Source organism: Rutidosis leptorrhynchoides, chromosome 7 (genome assembly GCF_046630445.1).
Source record: "Rutidosis leptorrhynchoides isolate AG116_Rl617_1_P2 chromosome 7, CSIRO_AGI_Rlap_v1, whole genome shotgun sequence".
NCBI lineage: Eukaryota > Viridiplantae > Streptophyta > Magnoliopsida > Asterales > Asteraceae > Rutidosis > Rutidosis leptorrhynchoides.
Genome location: NC_092339.1, coordinates 115183415 through 115204117, shown reverse-complemented (window position 1 = coordinate 115204117; position 20703 = coordinate 115183415). Strand labels below are relative to the sequence as shown.

The 20703-nt window shown below is 33.1% G+C and overlaps 1 long non-coding RNA gene across 4 annotated transcripts; it reads right to left on the bottom strand.

The window, feature by feature from the left end:
- Nucleotides 1–16787: 16787 nt before the first annotated feature.
- Nucleotides 16788–19565, bottom strand: LOC139857114 (uncharacterized). Of its 4 annotated transcripts, XR_011762345.1 has the most exons (10): nucleotides 19418–19565; nucleotides 19120–19171; nucleotides 18712–18815; nucleotides 18530–18631; nucleotides 18201–18239; nucleotides 17841–18115; nucleotides 17446–17693; nucleotides 17275–17361; nucleotides 17053–17157; nucleotides 16788–16942 (listed from the first exon to the last, which is right to left on the bottom strand). It is a non-coding gene; the product is annotated as an uncharacterized lncRNA (long non-coding RNA). The 4 variants fall into 4 exon arrangements; XR_011762346.1 differs by having other exon boundaries at nucleotides 16788–17168; nucleotides 19418–19564; XR_011762344.1 differs by having other exon boundaries at nucleotides 16788–17157; nucleotides 19418–19562.
- Between the last annotated feature and the right edge of the window lie 1138 nt (nucleotides 19566–20703).

Below are 20703 nucleotides of genomic sequence, written 5' to 3'. Positions count from 1 at the left end.
TCCCAAATTAGCACTCAAACTAAGACCCGACCGTTTTATGTTTGATCAAAGTACATACGAGAAATTATATATATCTAATATTTATATGTTTAGATTATTTGTTTTTAAAATTTTCTTTTGTTAAATCTTAATTACTATCCATTAACATTTATATGTGAATCAAGTCGATCACGTGGTGTCAAAATCCTTGAAATTCAATGGTTCTCGCAGTTCTCGCCATTTTTATGGTTCTCGATTAAACTTTTGGCTAGGGATTGGGTTCATGGTTTAGTGTTTGGGGTTTAAAGTTTATGGTTTAAAAACTAGGGTAATTTAGGGTTTTGGGTTAGGTTTATGGTTTAAAAGGGTTTAGGGTTTGGGGTAGGGTTTATGGTTTAATTTAATGTTTAGGGTTTAGGGTTTACGGTTTAGGGTTGCGGGTTTAGGGTTTAGGGTTTATTATTTAGGGTTCAGGGTTTAGGGTTTAGTGTTTAGGGTTTAGGGTTTGGGGTTTGGGGTTCAGGCTTTAGTGTTTAGCGTTTATTTTTTATTATTTAGGGTCTAGGGTTTAGGGTTTAGTGTTTAGGGTTTAGGGTTTAGTGTTTAGTGTTTAAGGCCATCGATCGTATTGATGATCGAGGATGATTTGCGTATCGGACGAACTTAATGCGTGCATGGTATATCACCAAACAAGTTATTCAAGCAGTTTAGAACTTGACGGATGATATGATAATTCATATGAACTCAATCGATCAGGCGATCTCAATTATAATATACCATTGATTGAATTAGCCGAGGTGGCCTAATTATCATATATATATATATATATATATATATATATATATATATATATATATATATATATATATATATATATATATATATATATATATATATATATATATATATATATATATATATATATATTGATCGCGAATGCTCTAAAGGCTAATCGGGCGTTCGATGGTCTTAATAATGTTACGTTGATTCATATATTGATCTTAATGCAATGTACTTATGTTAAACAAGTTAACATATATGATAAACGATATAATGTTCAATTAGGATCAATTATGATAGACGATGTTCATTTATGTTAACGGCTAACATGAACTTATATATTGCCGATTTTCGAGATCCAAATATATAATTAAAAAAACCATTTTATGACTAATTAAATTAATTATGTCTACATTTATTCTATAAAGTTTATAAATTAATACTTATACTATTTATTTAACATATAACTTATACTTATTTATTTTAGTTATATATATATATATATATATATATATATATATATATATATACGTACGTATTATTTATTTAAATTATACATAGTATATGTAAATATATAACTAGATAGAGAAGTTATCCTCAATTAATTTTTACCAAAAATTACCCTCTCAAGCATTATCGCCAATATCACGAATTTCGGAGTCAAATTTTTAAGCTGATCCAAATGTTTTCATTCAAAAATTTGGTAAATTCAAAAAATTCGGGATTGATCCTGCCACACTAGTTTTGATCCATCCACGCCAAAACAATATAAATTACCTATTTTACCCTTATAAATAGTATATTGACTAAATAGTAGTTTAAGGGTAAAATAGGAAGTTTGGATTAATTTGGTGTGGATGGACCAAATGCTATTGTATAAAGATCACCTCCCAAATTCAAGGCGCCAAATCAAATTGGGGTAGCTAAAAGGTTTCTGAACAACACACTTATCTCTTTTTTCACCAAAGAACTCAAGCTATCTCTTTCACCAAAGAACACAGGTATCTATCTTGTATGTTATTAACGATTCTTTTAGATTGTTTATAACATTGTTGCTAACTACTCCATATATAAAATTGTTTATAACTCTGTTGCGTTAGATGAATAGATGTTCTTCATATAAGAAGTTTTCTAATGAGAATGTTATCTTTAACAAATTCGGACATGCTTTGATTAATTGTGCATTTAAAATAGTCAATCACTCTTTAGAATTAACTTCTAATAACAAGTATTTTAAATAAAAATAGCCATAAACTTGAATTAACTTCCAACCAATTTTAAATTTTTTTGAGCATAAGACGATGAAAAGATGTAACTCCGTATTATGTGTAACGACCCGCACTTTTTCGATCGTTCTATACTTATAAGATTAATATTTACATAAATTAAACCTTACCAACATGATAAGCAATCCAAATTGTTGAGATTTATGTTTCCGAAAAGAGTTTTACACAACGTTTGACCGTCTAGTTTGACCGATGATATCACGAACTATACAATATATGATAATTATACGTTTGTGTATATATATGTATATATACATATTTAACATGATTAATGAATGTTTTAATATCTCATTTTGTATTAATAACAATAAGTTATAAGTGTATTTTGAAACTACTAACTTAAGTTTTCAAAACGATAACCATACGTAACGTTATTTGACATAAATACTTATGATCTATAATGTTTATACATATATCGTATAAGTAATGTATTTAATCACTTTTTAAGGACTTAAATACATAAAATAATATAAGTGTATTCACAAAAGATAGCTATATTTGAATCCTCATTCCATTTTTCACAAAATTTCTATACGTATATCTAGAGTATATGTACTCGTATCATACCTAGCTCCTATATGTATTTACTATTGGTATATACACATAAAATCACCACCTAACCAGCCCTTGTTACTATCCTAGGTATAAGGTAATTGCTTTTGTATGATTGTTTGACAAATACACAAGATTACAAGCTTAAAAATTTTGTCCTTGCCCCCCATATCACGTTTTTAAGGAGACTCATGGATCATCATTTTGATTCATTTTAACTTCTAATTTCTAGCTAAAAACACAAACTCTTTCAAGAACCTTAAACTCCATAACAATCCAGCAAGTTACCAAGAAGATCTAGCCATAAAAACCTTACTTAATCACCATAAGAAAACCCTTACAAAAACACTTCAAGAATCCTTTCCAAGAACACAAACTTACTTCCAATCTTTCATCCAATTCCATCACCCTTTTGGTTCTAGGTTCTTACTCCTCTTTTACAGCAATCTTGTCCAAGTAACTTGAGGTAGTAACTTTGTTCATAACCTTATTCGATTCATATATATATAGCTATCTTATTATATGGTATAAAATTTTAACAACAAGAACATAGTTTGAATGTTTTCAAACTTGTTTGCAAACTAAATAGATCCTTCTAACTTAACTTTTAAAATACTTCAAGACCTGTAATATATCATAAATATATACTAATTTAACAAGGTATAACTTGGTTTTTCAAAGAACACCTTAAAAACTGAATTTACAACGTCGGAGTGCAACCGGGGGCTGTTTTGGGTTGGATAATTAAAAACCATCTTAAACTTTGAATTGGAGGTTTATTTTCTGGAAAAATGATTTTTACTATGAATATGATAACACATAAAAATTTCATGATTTAACTCAAAGTATAAGTATTTTTAGAAAAATAATCATTTAAGGTTGTTTACATGATGGAAAATGATTAACTTCATAAGTTTCACTAAAGTTTGACCTATGACCTGTGATTTCGATTACAAACTAAGGTATTTACAGTTCCTAGTCTTAAAGAGGGACTCGATCCAAGGAAGTGGCAAGTTGAATCAACGAAAACGGAGTTGTAACGAAGAAACTATGACCAAAACGAGATCGGATATCTAAGACTAGTTTAGCTACGAAAATAATTGGAGAAAATTAAATAAATCACATCTTTTTAAAATAACATGATATTTTATATATATGTACTCATAATTTAATTTTATATGGTTCAGGATCACCCGTAAACAATACGAGAAGATTAATCATAAGATCCCATGATTGTACGCAACACGTCATTTGACAACACCGGTACTTTATGTACGCAACACGTCATTTGACAACACCGGTACCGTGGGTCAAGATTAATCTCGACCAATACATATACGATGGGGGTTTTATTTATTTCATTGGGGGTTTATTAAACACCTAAAAATGAACCATTAAAATTGAATTACTAACATCGGACTGCTAACTACGGACTAAGAAATTATTAAAAGTATTAAAAGTATAATAAGTATATATATGTGACGATTGTTTTAAAAAGAAAAGGTATTGATATATTATATATGGATAGGTTCGTGATATCAACCGGAGACCAAGTCAAAATATATATCTTCAAGGCAAAAGTGAGTATATAGTCCCACTTTTAAACTCTAAATATTTCGGGATGAGAATACATGTATTTTATGTTTTACGATATGGACACAAGTAACTGAAAAATATATTCTACGTTGAGTTGTACCACTGGCATACTTCCCTGTAGCTTGGTAACTATTATTTACAGCGGTATTGTAAACGCGAATCCTGTTGATAGATCTATCGGGCCTGACAACCCCAACCGGACTGGACGACCAGTGTGCGAGATTAAGTTTAAATCATTTAAAGATTAAGTTTACATCTGATCGAAAATTTCCGGGTTGTCACAGATGGTATTAGATATTTTGGTTCCACAATTTTGATTGTTGTTACAGATGTTTGTCCAATGTAAAACACATTTAGAAATGGATCAGAATACTTTGTGGTATTATATAAAATCATAGAAATTTTTATAAGAGAATAATAAAATAATTAGTTCTTTTTTTTTCGAAAGGCATAAATTATATTAAACCTCGAAGGCGCAAAAAGGGGGGCCGAGCCGATACAAAAAACATGAAATAGAAGCTAGGCTTCTTGTACAACTTTGAAATACAGGGACAATACAGAAAAAGAAGCTAATGATAGGGGGATGCTAACAAACAAGAAAGCAAAAATAGTTTCAAAGAGCGCAACTAAACCACCATGTTACACGAGACAGCACTAAGGATCAGAGATCCAGACTAGCCAATCTAACCTTCGATTCTTGATACGGTTGGATATTCATTCAAACGATTTTAATTGAATTTCCATCAAACCCGTTGGACCATTCCAATTTTATTTTGCGAAGATTTTTTGGTTGTTGTTCTTCCATAGCAAATATGCACACTTCCACTCGATGACTTTCCAAACTCCCGAATCAAATGGAGTATGAGCACGGTTACAATTGCCCCGAAAGGCCTCATTTATACTTATATTTTTAACCGGACCTAAACCCCACCAATTATATACCCCTTCTCAAATGTTCACCGAATGTTTACAAAAGAACAACGCATGATCAATCGACTCCACATCGTCATCACATAAAGGACATCTAACAGAATCTAGATCAATACATCTTTTATCTAGTTCGGTACGAACCAGAAACTGCCTTTTCAACACCCTCCATATGAATATTTTAACTTTACCGGAGACAAGATTATTTTGTGGAGTCTCGAAATTGTAGTTAGGGTTGTTGCACAAAAGATGGTCGTCGATAATTGTAGCAAGCTTTATTGTTGTAAACTCTCCACTTGTGTCTAGATTTCAAACCCATGAGTCCTTTGCCCTGCCAAGTTTCACATAGCAGTTTAAAAGATTAATAAGAGCATCAAGATCAGCTTCTGTTCGTCCTGAAATGTTACACGTCCAGCTCCACGATGCTTGAAAATTATTCTCGAACCATGTTACTCTGTCTCGAACAAGTGCCCATCGATCTGTTTCCAAATGGAAATAGTCGCGTGAATTTATCCTTCAAGGGAATGTTGCAGATTTAGGGATCTAACCAGAATCTTGTGTCAGCTCCATCACCGATTGCTTTAGAAAACAGATATGCAAAACTGAAGTCCATCTTTTCCAAATGTAAACCTGCACGTAAAATATTAAGCCAAGTACCACTCGATCCTTGAGGATCGTGAGAACCCGAAGGAGGGAGTAGATCGTTAGCTCCATGTATGCTTTTGATAAGCGGAACCCAAACTGAATTAGATTCGGTTTTCGCCCTCCAAAACCATTTACCCAAAAGTGCGATATTCTAACCATGACGTGACCCAATGTTAAGACCACCTTCACCGTAAGGTAAAAGCGAGTCTTTCCATTTGTTCCAAATTAATTTTGAGCTCTCACCCGACCCACCTCAAAAGAAATTACACCTAATGCTCTCGATTTTTTTGGTAACACTCACGGGGGCACGAAAAAGAGAGAAATGGTATAGCGGTAAGCTACTAAGAACTGATTTGAGAAGCGTTAACCTTCCAACATAGAAAACTTTTCTGGCTTTCCAACTCGCGAGCCATGAATTAAATTTATCTATCACGGGATTCCAACTTTCGATTTTGTTCATGTTACGGCCTATAGGTAATCCGAGATACATAAAAGGAAATTCACCAACTTTACAATTCACTCGACTAGCCATACATTCGACTTCTTCTATAGAGATACCCAACCCAACGATTGAACTCTTTTTAAATTTTATCGTTATACCTGACACATTCTCGAAGCACTTTAATAGTTTCATAAAGTTACAAAAATTTAATCTATTCCAATCACCAATAAAAATCGTATCATCTGAGTATTGTATGTGCGAGATTGGTATTTTATCCGCACCTATTTCCACCCCTTTAAACAAGCCTACATTAATGGCTTTCTTAGTGAGAAAGTTTTGACCCTCCGCCGTGATAATGAAAAGAAACGGAGATAATGGGTCCCCTTGTCCGGATACTCATTTAATTGAGAATTCTTTTGTGGGAGGCCCGTTAACTAGGATGGAAATAGAGGCCGATTTAAGGCAAACTAGAATCCACCTTCTCCACCGACATTCGAAACCCATTCTCTTCGTTATGGTCAAGAGAAAATCCTAACTTAAGCTATCAAATGCTTTCTCGAAATCCACTTTAAAATGAGACTTTTATTTTTAGTTCGTTTGAGATAATCTATTGATTCGTTAGCAATAAGCACACTGTCGAGAATGAATCTACCTTTTAGGAATGCACTTTGTTCCTCACCAATTACGTTAGGTAGAACCTTGCGAACTCGATTGGAAAGAATTTTTGCGAGGATTTTATAATAACAATTTATTAGACTAATAGGCCGAAAGTCATTGAAGCCAAGCGGGTCCGGCTTCTTGGGGACTAAGGTAACAAAGGAGGCGTTACAACCATTTGAAATTTCACATTTTTTCCAAAACCATTGAAGGGCTTTCATTAGGTCATGTTTAACTAATTCCCAATGTAATTTTAAAAATTTAAATTTAAAACCATCCGGTTCTGAAGCTTTTGTACAACTGAATTTGTTTACAGCTTCCAAAACTTCATTTCCTGAGAAATAATTCTCTAAAGCAGCACACTGATCAATAGTAAGCTGCAGTCGAACCAGATTTGCATCCTGATCAAAAGCATTTGCAGCAACATCAGGGTCTGGCAATCTCATTTTATCGCATTTGGTCTCGAAAATTGAGATTTGAAGTGTGAAAAGGCTACTTATTTTATATCAATCAGATCCTCGACCCAAATCTCATTGATATTAATCCCACGTATACTGTGTTTTGAGTTTCTTCTCTTAATAAAGGAGTGGAAATATTTTGAGTTTTCCTCACCTTCTAAAATCCATTTGACCTTTGATTTATGTTTTTCCATGTTTGTTTTAACTTTTTCTTTCTCCAACCACTTTTTTCTAATATCGTGACATTTAATTCTTTCATCATTTGTAAGGGTGTTAACTTCAACTTATAATTCCCATTCAACGGATGTTCTTTTTAAGTTTTCTATTTCCATATCAGGACTCTCGAATTTATTTTGACTACATTCCTTTAAAGAAAGTTTGACATTCTTCAATTTTTTTTGAAATATATAGTCAAGTCGGTTACCGTCCACGCATATATTCCAAGCCTTTTCCACAATTTCTTTCGATCCTTCAGCTTCTAACCATTCATTGAATATCTTGGTTAGTTTTTGGCCGAAATCTATAATTTTATCCCTTAGGATTATGGGACAGTGATCCGACACCTATATTTCTAATGCCAGGATCGAGAGATCCTCCCACATAGATTGAAACTGTCAGAAACAAGAAATCTGTCTATCTTGCTAAACTTAACCCCGCTATCACATATTCGTCTAAATCTCTTACCACTCATCAGGACATCAATAAGTTGAGAGTTGTTGATAAAATCATTAAACCATTTAGCTCTTCTTTCAATAAATTCACAGTTTTCTCTTTCGAATGGGTCTCGAACCTCATTAAAATCACCACAAAGGACCCAAGCTGCATCATAAGAACTTACAAAATTTTCAAGGCTCGCCCACAATTTTAACTTTTAAGCATCATTATGTGTAACATCCTCAATCGGGCCTAGATGTAAGATTACTAGATTGCCTTTAAGTTTGTATTGCGTTATTATATGCTTTTATTTTTAATTAATATTTATTATTAAATAATGATGTGGTTAGGACCAGTTTGTGACAAGGGTCACAGAACAGGTTTGTTTATTTAATTTAGACTCCGTTTGGGTTGCCAAATGACGTACGAAAGATATCAGATAACTGATAAATACCCGTGTATCGCACAGTGTGGGAATTAAACCCAATTAAGTGACTAGTGCTGTCTCTCTCTTGCATTTTTTCCAGAACCATCTCACACACACACCGTACCTTTCCTTCCACCTATAATCAAACCCTAATCCTTAATCTTTATCTAGAGCTCAAATTGTTCATATCTTTGTGTTCCTTGTGATTCACTGATTCTTTTAAGGTAAGAATCACAAGCTTCCATGCTCTAATCTTTGAGAAATTTAAGGTTTTGTGTTAGTTTTCATAAAAGTGTAAATTTGTATCAAAACAAGTGATTTAAGTGTTGTTATGGTTAAATTGTAAATTTAAGGTTTTGAGTCTATAACAAGTAGTGAACAAGTTGTGGTCGATTTTGGTGTTTAAAACGAGCTCTAGATCGAGATTTGAGGATTTTATCATGAAGTCCGTAGCCTTTGTTTAGTTTTTGATGAAGATGAACACAGTCGGCCGACTGTCGGTCGACAGTAGACCGACTGAGGGTTGAACCGGCCGATTAACGAAGACAACCAACCGACTATTGAGTGAACCGATCGACTGAGATTTACCTTCCTCCGATTGATGTAATACCAAATGAATCGACCGACTGGGAAGGTCAGTCGACCGGTTATGTCGACAGTCGACCTATTGTAAGAGTCAGTCGACCGACTGAGTGTTCAGGGCAGAATATTTTACCTAAGTGTTGATTTTTAGCCGTTATGCTGCCCATTTGTATTTTGATGTTCAGGATGTAAATTTTGTGCATAAGTGTTAAGCAAAAAAAATTTAGCGGAAACTTTTTCTAATAATAATTTCTGTATTGTGTTATTTGATGTTAATGGACAAAAAACTAACTTCTGTATATGTCTTTCTCAGGAGAAAAGGAGAAAGAGAAGGTTCAGTGATTAGATAGCTGAATACCTTCTCGTTTGCTGGTAATCGGTGAGTGGGACTAACTGGAGAATATAGTATATAGAAGCATGTTATAATATGATTGTCATGCTTGTTAGATATACTTATTGTTGTGGTTAGTTAGTACTTGAGATGACTGCATGTTAGTTGATGCTTGTCTGCTGGAGCCCAGTGTGTCCCTATTGTATGGTAGCCTCAGTAGGAGAGATCAACCTGCGGGTTGGGTTCCTCTGTGGTAGCCTAGACAACCGTGGTGTATATATATGTGAATGACGCATCCGTCGCGTGTGGATTATGTATATACCTACGGTGGTGGAGGAACTTCTGGTAAGCCCCAGTCCGATCAGCTGGTGGTTAATGGTTTGGCCGAGCCGCCAGAGTCTCTGTAGATGGCACTTGGGTGATGTTTGTGTGTTAGACTATTGTGACATGATTAGTATAACACTTATGTATGCTATGGCATGTAGTTAGTCGTACTCACTTAGCTTCGTGCTAATTCCCCTCTATCTCCTCCGTGCAGGTTGATAGCTTTTGTAGATAGTGCTTTTTGGGAGAAGACGGGCATGGTGATGTTATGTTTGACAGGATTAACTCTGATGTGATCTTTTATAGTTTAAACTGTTTTCTTTTGAAAACAGATTGTAACTACGTCTTCTCCGTATTAACATGTATTTTGTAATGACACGTGACACTGGTTGTCTTAGCAATAGTTAATGTTTATATCGTATTTAAATAGTATAATGCTTCCGCCACGTTTTAAAAAAAAAAAAATTAGCGGTGTCACATTATGAGTGCCATAGACATTAACAATAATCGAAAATTTAACCCTCCCTTTCCATTTCCCAATTATCGCAATATAGAATGTATCTATTACTGACTGTTCGGTAATAAATTCCTGATTATTCCGGATTAACAAAAGCCGCCCCCCTCGATTTCCCGACCCTTTCCTTTTGAATGAAACCAAATTCACTTGCCCCCCAAATTAGTTCTATCCAGTTTTTGTTAACAGTGTTGCCCTTAGTTTCCTGAAGTGCAACAATACAGAGATTTTCACGAGTAATTAGTTTTCTACAATCGCCAATTTTGCTTTCTTTACAAGTTCCGAAACCACGAATATTAAAAGACATAATTTACATATAAGAACATAAATAAGCGAAAAGAAAGAAAGGAGATTTGGACCTGAACCGTTATTTTCATTAGGAATATATTGAACATCATCATTATTTTCCATATTCTCCATACAGCCGCCAGCACATCTAGAACCTTCATATTCCGAGGGAGTTTCCGGTGGCAGGTTTCCGGCATCTACATCTTTTCCGGTGGGTACCAAATTCCGGGGGCCTTCAATATCATTAGAACTGTAATATGACGCTTCTTCAATCGAGCCATAATTCTCATCATCATCTAGTCACTGTTTGAATTCTCTTCCATGTCCATATCAATGATATAACCGAATTCCTCAAGGACTTTACATAATACAAACTAGTGCCAACTTTGAATTTGAGTGTTTCCTTGATCAATTTTGTTCCCCAAACCTTAACCCGGACCTTTCCTGATATTAGGCTTTGGTTTCCTTTTTGAGAACAGTTGTGAGTTTCATGTATAGTCCCCCATCATTGAGCAATCTTACGGAAAGTTGATTCCTTCCAATATTTGATTGGGAAACCCATGATATTGAGCCATGTAAGTCTTCCCGAAACCAAATATGGAATATCTCTCATTTGAATGTCATCTAACCATTGTTTTGGAGAATGATCCTCTTTCTTCAATATATTAGATGCCAAATTTTTATCCTCAAAAATAATCCTCAAATTTAAACCTCCCCAGATACTTTACCTCGTACTGATAGATCTGAAATTGATGAGATATTCCAATTTCTTGATTTCACCCAACAGAGCTTTCTTTATTAGCTGTGTATTATCTTCTTCATCAGTGGCAATGTTAACCTCTCGCTCATGGTGATTTTCACCACTGTTGTTCCCCACCTTCTTCTTATTAAGAATCGTGTCCCTTAAATTATGGGAGTTTTGATTTACCCACTTCTTATTGTTCATAAACTCTCGGCTTACATGTGATTAATCTCGGTCATAGTTATGTGGCTGCTCTCCTCTTTTTAAGTTTCGAACAACATCACTAAATTTTCGGTCATCTTTTACGGATTGTGGAGATGATTGCACACTTTTAACACTTTGTTGTTGGCAACCTTCTACAGATGTGTTATTATGTCTTTCCTTATTCATACGTTCCTCCTTAGGTTTGCGTGTTCGTTCTCTTGCTTTGAATATTCGAATCATAAAGCCGTCAATTTTGATATCCCTTAGATTCTTCAGCAGATTGTCTTCATTGTTAACGTCACCAAATCGAACGAAGGAAAATCGTTGCTCATTTCTCAGCTAGGAATGGCACCAGCGGGTCGTGGGCGCAGATCTACTGCATCCATTACCCGCACTCGCAGATGTTTTGATGATCCATTAACCCGCGGATCTTGGTTAACAGATTTATTTTTAGATCCATGCCCGTACCCACGGATATTCGCGGGTCGCGGGTTACCCGCGGATCTTATTCATGAAGTATATTTAAATTAAAGTATTCAAAAATCAAAAATAAATATCATTACATAATTTAAAGTGACATGAAAATATCATCCAATCATATACCCATGTTTATTATATAATAAAATGAGAAAACATACATTAATTACATTTTCTTTGCTAATTATGGGAAGCTACAATGTTTAAAACTAACAATTAATAATTTAGTTGCTCAAACTAATCATACAGTAAGTTGACGAATTACGAAAGTGATAGGTAAAAATTAAATTTATTAAGAAAGTCTAATAAACGTAACACACAATAGCATGCTAATTATATAATACATGTAATTCGTAGTTGTTAGATGCTCTAGTTAATAAAAAGTTCAATATCAAAATGATACGAGGAATGTAGACACTTATACGGAGTAAATTATTACCTATTGGCCATTTATTCAAGGTGGCGATTTCCACGCATTAAGAACGGGTAAATTCGTGGATTATTCGAACAGGTATGACGGATTTTCGGATTGAATTTTACCCGCAACGGATCTATTACATCAATCACCCACCCTTGACCCGTTAGCAGGTACAAGATTACATTCATCGCCCACCCGCGGGTGAATATTTTTGATTTTATCCGCTTATCACGGCCGCGGGTACCCACGTGTCTTGGATTTTTTTAAATCCATTGCCATCCCTATTCACAGCTTCTTCATTGCCATATACACGTCTCTAACACACCCGTAATGTTTGAACATCCTCCAGAGTTCTTCAACTTTCCACTCCTCCGGAAAGTTGAAAAACATGAACGATTTGAGATAGTTTCCAGTTAATCACGAGTTGTTGCTCCCATAGTTACCGCTATCAAAATTCATAGCTCTAATCGTGCCGGATTGTTTGCTTTTTCTCATCACCACTCTCCACTCATTGTCCTCGCTTTCTATCTCTCCTGATAAAATAATAATTAGTTCTTAACATTGGAGATATACAATAGAAACTTCAATTTCGCTCTATAAAATAATGAATGTCCTTTTAAAAATTTCTTCTATAAATATAATGGCAAAGATTATAATATTTCTTAGAGTTATATAATTGTTGATATATGTATATCAATTTATGAAGAAAAATAAACAATATTAGGGAGTAAATAAGAATATAACATACAACGAATAAAAACTATAAACAAGCAAATATAAATAAGACAACGAATACAGCAAATAAATTGATGTGATGATAACTTTGTTATTTCAAATTTAAAGTTTTTTTTAATAAAATACTAGCTGGAGACCCGCGAATTCGCGGGGCTTTGTGAGGGTATAATCAATAGTAATGTTTATAATATAATAATATTAAAAGTTTAACATTGTGTAAAAAAAATAAACATTGAGTTGGTTTATACATAAGTTGCTTTACAGAGTGCTTTTATATTTGAGCATTTATCTAATGCACCTAAAGCATCTCATGTTTTTGTCTTCTTCTTTGAGCTTCAACTTCATCATCTTCTTTCCCACTCGGGATATATAACCTTCAGGCCCTCATAATTTACCAAGAACGTGAACAATTTTGGCGGTATATCGACCATCATCAAAAACAGGAAGAACATGGGCTACACATGTTGTCAACTTGTTAAGCTCTTCTACCACTTAATTAAAAGCACACTCCCTGTTAAATAATAAAAACTATATTCAGTTTATACACAACAATTGGGCGGTTGATGTAACAGAGATACAAAAGTATTTATAAGTACCCTTATGCCCAATTGAAATCTTGATGAGATTATGGCTCCCTAAAACAAAATCAAACATTAAATACTAAATAGCATTGAGTCTAAAAATTTGGGTAAAAATTACTTCTAACAATGTAATCGAGCATGGTTGTTGTTTGAAATACCCAGTTTAGGAGTAAACTACTAATTTCCTAACCTTTTAATGGCCATATTAAAATTTATATGCACAATTTGACAACAAAGGGGAATATTTAACAAACTTTTTGAGTTGTACCATTTTTTATCAACAACTATAACTGCTAATAAGAGAAAGAGATTGTATCCTAATTTATATCCCAACAGCTAAAAGATCTAAATTTTGATTTGCGTTTGATGCTCCTACTCAATTTGACCCACCAACTTGTGGATCAAGATTAAAAATTTGACAACTTCGTGGTGAACTACTCCTTGAACCTGACCCGGATGAAACTTCCTTAACACCCGTTTCTTTCAGACTACTTAGAGCAACTCCTTACCGAGATGAAGCTTTTTAGATCACATGACTATCAATAAAAGTTACTTAACAAATTTGACGAACATTGTCAGATTCTAAAATAAGTTTAAAGTAGTCCATAAAGTATTGTGCCGACTTGGGTCAAACAACTTATACCATATGTTTAAACTGTCATTCGGTCATTAACATTTATGGTGTTCAGGCCATCAAAATAAAAAACATCTAGAAAGGTTGAACTTGTAGATGAGATAAGTTTATCAAAGTGGTCAATAGAAAGCGTCTAGTCAAATCGGTGAAACTTTTTCTGTTCTATTTGCGAATCTTACCCATGAATAGTGCAACTAAATGCTTTTAAAGGATCAAACCAATTCCTTTCAGGCAGCAACTGTTACCTATGGGAAAATTGGTAAGCATCTTCCTCGAATAAAAAAATAGATTTAGGTTAGAAAGTTTTATCTGTGTCCACTAAAATAAATCTATATAGAGGTGGAAAAATGTGAAAGTCAAGCATATCATATATCATTCTTCTTGAACAGAATATAACTGATACTTACAAAGATAACTTTTTGTTTCCAACAACTACCCCTCAAAATTTAGCAACTTGTACCATTCAATATCTGAAAATAATGAAAAGAACCAACATTATATAAGCAATTGCATTAAGTTTGGTAGTGAAAATGAAAATATATATACTGAAACCATTAAAATTGTACATGAAACCTGTTAAAAAAATATATCTTAAAAACAATACATTACATATATTAAGCCTTTTTGACTGCTTCATGTTTCCTTTTTCTTTTATCTGTCATTCTTTAAATGTATTCATTATAACCAATAAATGGTTAGTATATTTAACCTATTGAATTCATATTCAGTGAGACTAATCTATTGAATTCATACTTAAATTAGTAGGCTTTTTCTATAAACATAGTCAGTTGTATAAGATCTAATAAACATCATAAAAAGGTTATGGCAACATGCATTAAAGGAATCAAAGTTTGGTGATTGGAAGTGGACTTCACTATGTTCACTCACTTCAAACGGTAAAAGCATCTCTTCTTGCCGAACTTGTGCCGCATACACACTCCATCTACGCATACTAACCAGATGAGTTAACTAAAAACAATAGCTTATAAATAATGGATCAAACCCAACATAATAACTGAAAATAAATATTTAATGCTATTGAAATGAAATTAACCGGTAAGCACAAACAAAACGCTAGAGAACAATATGGTAAGCAAATACAATTTGAATTCGAATATAATAAACGATTTCGCATCTATTTCAAAACTGTAAAGCATCAATTATATCAAAATCTGTTTAGCAACAATTATTGTCAAAATCTTGCAAGTGTAGTAAACGATTTTAAATTGGAAATAAATACAATCAAATAAATAACTACTGATAATAATAATAATAGCAGCAGCAGCAGCAGTAATAATAATGAAAACTTTGTATTCACAAAACATAACCCTAAATTTCGTAATATGAAGAAGGATAATTGAAATATGGAGAAGAGGATTTTATCACAAACCTTGTAATCAAATGACGAAACATTTGCAACACAGATTCAAATATAGTCATCATGTTCGCAACACATTAAGCAGAAAATTACTGTGATAAAATGCCCCTTTTTAGAAATCTCCTATTTTGACAGACCCCGATACATCATGACCCATTTTGCACGATCGTTTCAAAAAATGATCTAATTTGACACGACATAATTGTAATAGAATAGAAGAAATTACCTGAAAAAGGTGAAGTTTATAATGTAGCCGATATAAGGTCACCTGCAGATTCAAAGTTAACTTGCACTATGCAATTTCATGTGATGCCAACTCGATTTCTAATTTATCGCCATCACCATCTTTGTTAAAGTATCCCCTAGTGGTAAATTAAAATCACCGCTTCCACCACGACCACCTCCATGGAAATAGATAAAATTAACATTTACTGAGAGAAAGAAGCTTAAATTCAAAAGATGATAATAGTAGAGGTTTAGTATAATAGGAGATCACCACGACCTTTTCCATACAATTTCAAAGCTTATGAAGATCACTTTTATATTTTTCCCATTCATGTTCAACCACACAACAACAACAACAACAACAACAACAACAACAATAATGCCCAATCCCACGAATGTAGGGTATGGGAGAGGTGGAGTGTAGACAATCATTCCTCGAACCCTAGATTAGTGTAGACAATCATTCTTGTTCAACCAAAAGAAGAAAGAATATCGAAAAATTTAATCTTAACTTCTCGTATTCATAAACCAGAAATAGAACTTTTATAATGTGAAACATACACCAACAAAAAATTAAACATGTCTAATTAACCATGTCCTCCGATCGTACATTTTTTTTTTACCAAGAATCAACCGATAAAGCAAAAGCTTCTAAGTTTCCGAGATACTTAAATCAAACGTCTTTAGTAGGATAAGTATGGAAATATAAACACTACATTAGGAACAATGAACCTATTAAACTATAATGAACTCTTACTTGCAAAGTTGTAATACTAATAAAGTTAAATGACCTGACATAGTAGCAATCTCCCATATAGATATCAAGCTAATACTGGAAGTGCTTTTGAATATTGCAAAAAACAAACATATAAAACACCAACACTAAGATATTAAAGACTAACTTATTAATTAAGTAGCATCAAGTAATATACAGAAGAAAAAAGTGTAACTAATTGGAATAAATTAAAAGTTCCGTACAATCTGAGCTTCAAGTTCTGAATCCATACCAGCTCGACGCATAAATCATCCGAAAACTCTTCATTTGTAATTTCATCATTTTTCTTAGGATCGCTCTTGACTCATGCAATGAATTTTTTTAAAAAAAGCTTTGCTAGCCTGAAAACATAATTAGTAATAGAACGTCAGTAAACGCTTCCGATAAGACATCTACAATAACAAAAATTTATCATCAATTCCTAAATGTAGCAACTTTTACCAATATTATCATGAATGATTGAGTAGGTCACTTCGATGTGGTAACTTAAAGTTACTTAGCTAATTCCAAAAATAACCATCCTCTTCATTCGATTAATGGTCTCAACTGTAACAGAACTTGAAAATAGTTGATCACATATAAACAAACAAATATTGACAAAAAAAAAATGATGAACGAATAGATGAGTAGTTGAAATTTTACTCATGTAATGTTGTGGCTTACCGTATCCATGTTTTCAACCTCAAAGGTGAGCATCCATGGAGCGTCCCTATGATCAATAATAGCGTTGTTGAATTGTGTGTTAATATCCTGCCACCCATGAAAAAAATGTGAGAAAGTGAATGAATCTCATACCATAATAAAAGAATGTATGTATAATCCATGTTATGATACCTGACTCAATATATGGAAAATCTTCCGTGGAATGGCGGGAAGTACTCTCCCAATTATGCCATTCGAAAGAAGTCTTCTACAGTTGGTTTACAATTAGAAAAACAATACTAATAATTAACGATTTAAGTTGCTAGAGAACTTCATTAATAAATAACCATGCCTACTTTCAATTTTAATGATCATCAACGTCAAATAGCATCGTCGAATATTCAATCTGTTCTTATTATCGGCGTAGAAGTTGTTCCAATCTGGATATAGGTATCAACAAACCATAATCAAACTTCAAATTCAAAATAATTCCAAAATTATAAATTAATCATATATGTTTGATCTATATCAGATATTAGAATTAGAATCGGATTATGAAGTATTTATATTTTATATGAATTATATACCGTTCATTGCAGATGTCTTCAAGATCTGCTACCGCCGCTGCTGATATTTATACACAATTAAAATAAAGCAGCGTACCAAAAAAGTGATAAGTATGTTAATCAACTCCTCTTGCATCTGCCACCAAAAAAGACATACGAACTTTTGATGCATGGAAGATCATCAGAGTAACTATACGAACTTTTGAGCAATATAGTGCATCCACTGTATGAAGTTCTGGTCTACACATGTTGTCAACTTGTTAAGCTCTTCTACCACTTAATTAAAAGCACACTCCCTGTTAAATAATCAAAACTATATTCAGTTTATACACAACAATTGGGCGGTTGATGTAATAGAGATACAAAAGTATTTATAAGTACCCTTATGCCCAATTGAAATCTTGATGAGATTATGGCTCCCTAAAACAAAACCAAACATTAAATACTAAATAGCATTGAGTCTAAAAATTTGGGTAGAAATTACTTCTAACAATGTAATCGAGCATGGTTGTTGCTTGGAACACCCAGTTTAGGAGTAAAACTATAAATTTCTTAACCTTTTAATGGCCAGATTAAAATTGCATATAAACAAAAAGTACCATCACAGTCATATTGATAAGGATTCAATTCGAATTGAATTATTGATCTCTCAAGTATAGTTACTTTTGATATGTACATAAACAGAAAAGAACACTTGATTAGTGATTAACCTTCTTTTGCTCTACCAGTACCCATGTGGCTTGGATGTTTGTCTGTTTAAAGTATCTGCAATTCCTCGTGAGCTGCAGAGTCAACTTTTACAGAATTTGTTCCTGCATTCCAAATAGAGGACTTATTGCCAACCAGTAGTAGATGGTAATACGAATACAAAAAGTAAAGTATGAATACATACAGTGAGATTTGCATGACAGAATTGATTGTAATTGAGACACTCCCACACTCATTTTGTTCAATGGTATACACGACTCTTTCATGCTCCAATAATTGAAAACTCATCTATGTAAAAGACACTCATTAATGAATCCAAATTAAATAGATAAATTAAATCTACTTTGTTAAAATCAATTAAAAAACAATATAAAAACTAATCCAATAGATTACATTCGTTCATATGTTGAAATCAAACAGACAAACCTGAAACCTTAATCAAAATCAATTCAAAAAACAACAAAAAACTAACCTGACATGGATGTTTTATGTTAAAAAACAAAATTCATCAATCTTATTTGATACAAATCGGAAATAAGTAACAAAATATTTTGAAACTTAAAGTAAAAAGCAAAGAAGGAATAGAACCTACTTTAAACTCTTGGTTCTGTGTGCCCAACATGGCTCCTGACTTTTTGACCAACCTAGAAAATGAAAAGAAAAAAACTTTTGAGCAAATTTCTCATCTTTTATCATAAATAGTAGCATATACAAATAAGCCTCGACGTGATAATCTTCTTTTTGTGTTGAGAATAAGATTCGTGTTGAGCTTTACTACTACCTAATGTAACTGCAATTTGATAACATTGTAATGCATGTGCAACAAAATCCAGAAAAGGTTAAAAGCTTTTAGATGCCATAGTGTATGTAGCAGCTTATATGTAAATTACCTCAATCACCGATTTCACAAGTTAAATGTTCACCGAAAGCATAACCTATTAATCAAGATCTTCAAGCTAACCTATTTAATTATAACAAACTTGAATCATTACGGGTCGGATGAACAAACACGCCAATTGAATCTATATAATCGAATTTGTATGGTAGATACCTGAACAACACCTAAAACACAAATCAATTTAATTGATAAAAAAACCCTAACACACTAAATGTAATTAGGATATTCTTGAAATCGGACTTGATGAATTTATGAATCTAAATTGACGAATTTATGGAATCGTAAAATGCAATTAAGGGTTCGTATGTAATTATTTAAATTCTGGGAACGGGTTTTTTCTTCTTCTGAGGAATGCGCTAATGAAATTGAATTACGGAAATTCAGCCTACCCTTATGACTTACATGTTAATCTTTTGGTTAGAAACGAATTCGATTGCATCTGCTACGATATCCGATTGATCTGGACCGTTTAACAGAGATTTGGATGATGATGAAGAAGGGATCGATTGGATTAGCGTGATTATAGTGAAGAAGACATCAATCAGAGAGAGATTCTGATTATGATGAACAACAGATGGTTTTTGATTGAACCCTATTTTCTCAATTTTGTGTTGATGGAGCGTACTGTGATTGCACCCTAATTTTCCCAAAAAAGTTGCGTGTGTTTTTTCTTCTTCTTGAAGGAGGGTATTGTGGGGAATGTAAAAGAGGAAAGAAGACTTATCACGTGATGTTGATGATAGAGTGAGATGGAGGGATAGGATTAGATGTTTATATTTGATGGATGGATAAGATTGAATTTTAAATGGAGATATCACTCAATTATGTGTTTGTTATTAGTGTAAGAAAGATATATAGGCATAGTCAAAGTCAATATGAAGGAAAAAAAAATACAATATTGCCCTCAGAATATGTACAATTTAATGACAAAAATGGGAGCTAAAATTGGTCAGCTGAATCCAACTTTACACACATTTCTTAAAGTAGACAAAATGCCTCTGTAGTGTAATTAAATACAAACCTGATAACAATGTTGACAGAAGCTGTATACTCCTATATAAATGTATACAAGTGTGTGTTTGATGTATATATATCAACCTCATAAAGCGTACAAAATTTTGCAGTATATATTATATATACCGTAATATAACGTAAAAAATATATACCGTAATACATTGACAATAACAAATTTTAAATATTATTAGTAGTTTATAAAAGTGCAAAAAAGAAAATTTTGAACCGAAAATATATCAACAGTGAAAAATTTACATGTACAAC